The sequence below is a fragment of the Quercus robur genome, chromosome 6, assembly GCF_932294415.1.
Source record: "Quercus robur chromosome 6, dhQueRobu3.1, whole genome shotgun sequence".
NCBI classification, from domain to species: Eukaryota; Viridiplantae; Streptophyta; class Magnoliopsida; order Fagales; family Fagaceae; genus Quercus; species Quercus robur.
Genome location: NC_065539.1, coordinates 35,049,235 through 35,056,074, shown reverse-complemented (window position 1 = coordinate 35,056,074; position 6,840 = coordinate 35,049,235). Strand labels below are relative to the sequence as shown.

Genomic DNA, 6,840 nt, shown 5'->3' with positions numbered 1-6,840 from the left:
CATCCGATTGGCAATGAAATTGGCATACATGTTAAGAACATATAGAACACGTAATCCAATGGTTAGATTTTTAAAATATGAATTTAATAATAAGTTATTGGGTGGTGTAATATTTTTTAGAGTTACATCGGGTGTAACTTGAACCCAACCTTATATTTCTTAATTCGATGTGAATTCTGACCATCCAATTGGTCTCAAATTTTACCAATACCAATATGTCACCATACTCTTCAATCCTAATGATCAAGATTTGAATATGAATTTCACCAAGTCCAGTAGTATCGGGACTGTAAGGACTCAATTTGTAACGACCCCAAACTGGTATTGGGTTCGTATGTTACAGGCCCAAATAATAAAATTTGTAGAGCGTGGGTATCCAAGAACTAAGTTAACTCTAAAAGAAAAACGATTAAACCACACGTTTATAGATGAATTAGCACTGATATAACAATTAATTTTTTCTTTTGAAACAAGTTTAGCTTTTTTGTTGTTAAGGCTTTCTTCCGAGTACTCTTTGTTTTCTGATGTTCCGATCCCCTTTTCTCAATGCTTTTTTTCATGTTATATATTGCCCTCTTCATATCATCTTCACCACACACGTGAAAGTTGGGTTCATGGGATCTCATTCTGTCCCATCTAACACCTTCTGGAACTTCCTACTACCAGCTGTAAGGCTGCTTCATCACTGCTCAGGCATCACCTCCACATTAATGCGGGCAGAGAGTTGGTTGAGAGGCAATTAATGCGAAGGCAGCTATTATTATAGATATTTGTTTGTCTTCTCTTTCTTACCATTGGTCCCTTATCCCATTTTTAGTGGTGACGTAGCTCCGAAGTACGTTTGTAATAAGGTGACAGTCTGGTCGACCTTGGACTCATATTACCAAGAAGGATTTTGTCCTCGGACGAATACTGAACTCACCTTAGGTGATATTTACTCTTCCTTTCATTTGGTTACCCCAACAACCTGATATGGCCTCCTCGGACAGCTTTACGTCATCGGATGGGCCACAGGCCCAATTAACTTGACTTTAATAATTTTAGTGACTAACTAGCCCTCACAGGGACCATGTATTAAGTTTGATCGGGTTTGACCAACTTTGACTAAATTTTGACTACGTCTTTCTATAAATCCAACCGTTTAATTGTGACCATAATTTACCAAAATGAACCTTTCATTACACTCTTCAAATCCAACAGTTAGATTTCAAATCTAAGAATGACACGTGATGGACATGTGTTGTGTACTTATATGGCTATATATATTCTCTCAATCTGACCATCCAATTTGTCTCAAATTTTACCAACATCAATATGTCACCATACTCTTCAATCCTAATGACCAAGATTTGAATATGAATGTCACCAAGCCCAATGGTATCGGGACCATTTATTAAGTTTGATCGAGTTTAACCAACTTTAACTAAATTTTGACCACGCATTTCTCTAAATCAAATCGTTTGATTGTGACCATAATTTACTAGAATTAACCTTTCATTATACTCTTCAAATCTAATAGTTAGATTTCAAATCTAAGTATGACGCATGATAGACATGTGCCATATACTTGTATGGTTATGTTTACTCAATCTGACTATCCAATTGGTCTCAAATTTCACCAACACCAGTATGTCGCCATACTCTTCAATCCTATTGATCAAGATTTGAATATGAATTTCACCAAGAGTGGTCTCAAAACCATTTATTAAGTTTGATTGGGTTTGACCAACTTTGACTAAACTTTGACCGCGTCTTTCTCTAAATCCAACCGTTTGATTGCTATTGATCTAAGAATATAAGTTATATATTTTGAAGAACACAAAGAACATAAACATTTTCTTCCAAAAAATTAATAATAATGAAAGGAATAAAAAATTAATTTAATTATCTTATTTTATTTTTTAAAATTTTAGAAATTGATTTTTTTTAAAAATTTTTATGTGATTTATTATTTATTTAAATGTTGATGTGAAATTTTTACTAGTCTATAGCAATATTTTTATAACCCATTGCAATAGTTATTAGACAAAACATTTTTTTTTTATCCTAAAAGTTAAATTTTCCCCATTTTTTTTTATCCTTCACACAATTTCTCACACGCATAAACTTTTTTTTCCCAAAATATTCATTCGAAGCTCTTGCTCCTTTGACTTGTACATCGCCATGGCCTTTAGATCCTTCAATTTGTACTCCCTAAAATTCATTATTTTATTACTTAAGCTTTATTATTATTATTATTATTAAAGAAAACTCTAATTATATAGCCTTATCAAAAAAAAAAAAAAAAAAAAAAAAACCTCAATAGGACAAGCTCTCCCCCCAGATTTTTTTTTCTTCCCGCAAAAAGTTTCCCCCAATTTTTCATTTCCCACTTTTTTCCCCTTTTTTTTTTCTTCTTTTGTTGATTCAGCGTGTTTCTCTTCCTTCTTTCTTTTCATTTCCCACTTCTCTCTCCCCTCACGCCGCCACCCCTCGCCATTGATCTGCTCTGTCTTCCATCACGCCGAAGTCACAATCCCCAGCCACCACCGACTTGTAAAGCCCCTCACAGCCCAATCGATTTCAGGTTGTTCAGGTAAGTTGAAAAACAGCATTGTCATCTTCTCTGAAACATACCCTAATACTTTTCATTTCAACTTTTATTTATTCTCATCATCATTATCAACTATCAATTACCGTAGATTTATTATGTTGTTCTTTTATTTTATTTTTTTTCTTATTCTTATCAATGTCATAACATACAGAGTTTAACAATATTATCTTTTTTTGTTTGATGTTTCGAGTGCCCACATGTTGTTTGTCAAACAACACTAGAAGCAATCATTCCTCTACAGGAAATAGTTTTTCAGGTTTAAAATCAGATAGGTTTTTATTGCTATGGGTATTTACTACAAATCTGTAGCATCAATTGCTTTCATTTCTCTTCTTCTTCTTCTTCCTTTTTTTTGTTAATTTAATATATATATTCTCTCAAATGTACTTATCAAAAAAAAAAAAAAAAAAATCTCAAATGAGGAGAAGTTCCAAAATTTCAAGCTGATTCTAGCATTGCAATAGTTTTTGGTGGTTTAGTTTTGCAATAGTTGTCATTTTTGCATATAGGATAATTTCTCTTGTAAGTGGCAATCAATGGGAGCTTTTCAGAAACAAATGTATGGGGGAGCCACCTCATCCATTGCTTAATATGACATAGTATTTTGGGTTCAACTTTAAAAAAAAAAAAAAAAATCATAAGTTTGCGTATGTGGTTCTATAAAAAAAGGAGGTGACTTTTGCAAAAAAGGTTGCAGAAGTGCAAAATCATCACTTGTAATTTATTAATGGTTAAGTAATTACCTTTATTTTAGATTAGCTATAACCCAATGCTTTTCTAGGGGGAATATTATTGAAGTCCAGTTAGCTTGAAGAGCATAGCTCAAATCAATACTCCCGATGCAAATTCTCTCTTGGTTCAGCCGTACGACAAATCCAGGTATTCTATAAACTAAAGGACATAAAATGGTTGTTGAGGAAGATCGAAACATTCTCCATTTAATTTTATGTGATAAATACATGTATACTAGTAAGTAAGAACAAAGACTAAAATTTTCTCTGATTCTTGTAAATTAATATGCTAGTGAATCTTCCATAAATTTTTGACAACCAAAGGTGATCCAATTGTCCAATTATTTTGAGTTATAGAGCATTGACATCTTGCATTGCAGGAATGGCCCATGAAATCTTTCATATGATCTCTCTTTGACAATCTATTTTACTTTTTGATATGTTATGTTTGTCAGCTTAAAGGCTATAGAAAAGGCCATAGTGGGCTCTGATCTTGGTATGACTCCAAACAACGATGGAGAAGTGATAAGATTGACTCTCCCTCAACTTACATCATAAAGGAGGAAGGTATAGTTTGTTGGCTTTGATCCCTTTGCATGTAATTCTATGTCTTTTTATGCCATAGGCCCATAAGTCTATTTTCTATATCCAATTAATATGAAATCTCAGCTGAAATATTACTTTTACCTCTTTGTTCTTCTGATTTTTCCTGGATGTTGGTGCTATACTGCAGTCAATTCATTCTATCTTGTGTTGCTCCTTGGAGCTCAATATACTTACTGTCTCACCTACACGACATTTTTGCATCTAACATATAATGTTCTCTTTGCATGTACATTAACTTCAAGTACCATACTTTGAAATGAGTTAGATGATTGAGTTATATTTAGACTTTCTGTACTTTGTCATGAGTCATGACTTGAGCTTTATGTTAGTTGTTTGGAATTAATCACATGAGGCCTGCTCTACTGTTCTGCTTCAAAGGTTTAGTTCTTCTAAAACTTTTCTCGGTTTAGCACTTGTTTTGTGATATGTTTATGTATCCTTAATAATTATTTATAATGAATTTAAATGCAAAAAATGCTTTATATTCTTGAAAATAATGGTGGTTAGTAGTAATTGATGAAAGAAATTCTACTTTCTGTAATTTGATATAAATTAAAAAATATATATATATATATATATATATATATATTTATAGACACACATTTCTTTTTGAAGATGTGCACTATGAAGTGAAGTTCCTTAAAGCATGCTTACAAAGAACTTCCACTTCTTCTTTTTTTCTTTTCTTTTTATTAATTTATTTTATTTTAATCATTGCAGGAATTCTTAAAAATAGTAGCTAAACTGGCTGAAGAAGGGAAGGTACAGTGGCATTATCTCTGGACAATTTAAAACAAAAACCTGCCGCTGTTTTTAGTAAATTCATTAGTATTAAAATTGGGCTTAGGTGGATATGCGTAGTGTTGTCAGAACAAATCAGATCTCATGAAATGCCTCTAATTCATGTTTATGTTGTTCCCCTTCTTCTGCCTTCTCCTCCTGTCTTCACTTGCCTGAAACCTTTTTTTTGGGGGGGGGGATAAGTAATGAAAAATATGTTAAAAATGCAAAAAGAGTGTCACCTAAGTGACACTATTTTTTGGGGTTGAGAAGTCAGACATAATTGGCCTGTAACATTTTTTTTGGGTTTGTAACTTTCTTGAAACACATGGGAATTCATCCAATGTCTGTATTTGACATGGCATTGTACACTTTACCAAAGTGCACATATTCTAAAAATGTATATGTTTATTAATCTTTGGTTATAGACCAATACATAGGCTATGTTAAAGTCACTAAATTTGTCCTCTTGAATACCACCTTCCCCTAAACTGTTTATAGGTGGCATTGAGGAACATAAGAAGAGATGCTTTCAAAGCCTGCAAAAAACTTGAGAAGGTTTGAATCCCTTAATCCCCTGCCCTGTTTTTTTCACTCTCCAGTAATTGCTTTTTTGAGTCCAACCCCCACTCTCTTCTTTAAAAGTCCTTTGCTTTGCTTTTCATGCAGGAGAAAAAGCTCTCTGAAGACATTGCGAAGGACTTGTCAAGTGATTTGTAGGTAACTTGATGCTTTTGAAACTTCACAAACATGGGATCAACTGTATGGAGCTTCCCCTCATTTAGCATACATAGGGACCTGATCTAGATAGGCTTTCTTTTGTATTAAATAGTAAGATCACATGCTTTTTGTATGGAGCTTCCCCTCATTTGTAGGAAGACTAGTATAGATCTTGTCATAATTCTAGTTGTTTAAGTTTAAAACAAGGTTTAATTTCAGGATTTCTTTGTATATTCTATATTTTAAAGTTTGAACTTATATGAATTTTTATCTTTCAATTGATCAATTTTTAGTAATTATTATACTATCAAAACATTATAGTTAAAAAAAATTATATAAAATAATTAAAAATAAATAAATAATAAAATATTTCAAAAATTATATAAAATATTATCACTGATGACGTAAAAATTTGGTCATAAATAATTTTATAATGACAACAAAGTCCCTCGCAATGTATAGAACAGCGATGTCACTTAACACATTGCAAAAACATTTTAAGTGATAGCTAAATGTTGTCACTATTATTCCTAACTAATTACGAGGGGTTAAAAGCCTTCACAAATAAATTTTAGCGATGGCATTATTTGTCTCTAAAAAGTATGTCGTTAATTTGAAATTTACAAAAAACTAATTGCGAGGGTATAAAGGTCCTCACAAATAGTTGTTAACGACGACTACTCGCCCTCGTTAAAAAGAAGTTGTTGTGAAGGCATGGTCGCAAAATCTCTTTTAGTAACAACAGCAAATACGACGGCTTTCGAAGGCCACATGCCCTCGCTAATAGTTTTTTGCGACGATATTTGAATTTTTGCGATGGCATTTTAGCCTCGCTAGTAGACTCTTTTCTTGTAGATATGGGCTATGTTATATGAGCCATATATTTGGAACGCTAAGAATAAATATTATTATTTTTTTTTTATTTTTTTTTTGACGTCAAAGATAGAAGTATATTAAACAAAAGAAAAATAAGAGTATACAAATATAGACTTGGCTGATGAGCTGTAATACACAAAGCCATGCAAGCCATGCATCGTGGCCTACCCCTTCTACAAGCCCAATCAGTACAAGAGAAAGAATAAAATAACACCAGTCCTTACAAACTACCAAAGTCCTTGATAAAAAACTATAAGAGTCATCGTGCCTTCTGCCGTTGCACAAGATCTCGAACAAGGTTCTGGTAGTCCATCAGCAGGTCCGTTGCTTGCTTGAGGATCTCAGTTGGATGGGTCTGTGTGTTTTGGAAGTGTATACGGTTTCGTGCATTCCAGAGTGCCCATGCAATCATAGCCCATAGCTCAAATTCATTCCCTGATAGTCTCTCCATCATCTGTCTCGTAAGAAGGAAGAAGCTTGGCATCCAGGAGCTTGTCTTCTGAACCTTACCCCTAACCAGTGCCCACACGTTAC

General features: G+C 33.2%; 1 long non-coding RNA gene across 1 annotated transcript; it reads left to right on the top strand.

The window, feature by feature from the left end:
* Window positions 1-2,362: 2,362 nt before the first annotated feature.
* On the top strand, window positions 2,363-5,716 carry LOC126688576 (uncharacterized). Its single transcript, XR_007644308.1, has 6 exons — window positions 2,363-2,575; window positions 3,375-3,472; window positions 3,780-3,891; window positions 4,651-4,692; window positions 5,212-5,268; window positions 5,380-5,716. It is a non-coding gene; the product is annotated as an uncharacterized LOC126688576 (long non-coding RNA).
* Window positions 5,717-6,840: the final 1,124 nt, after the last annotated feature.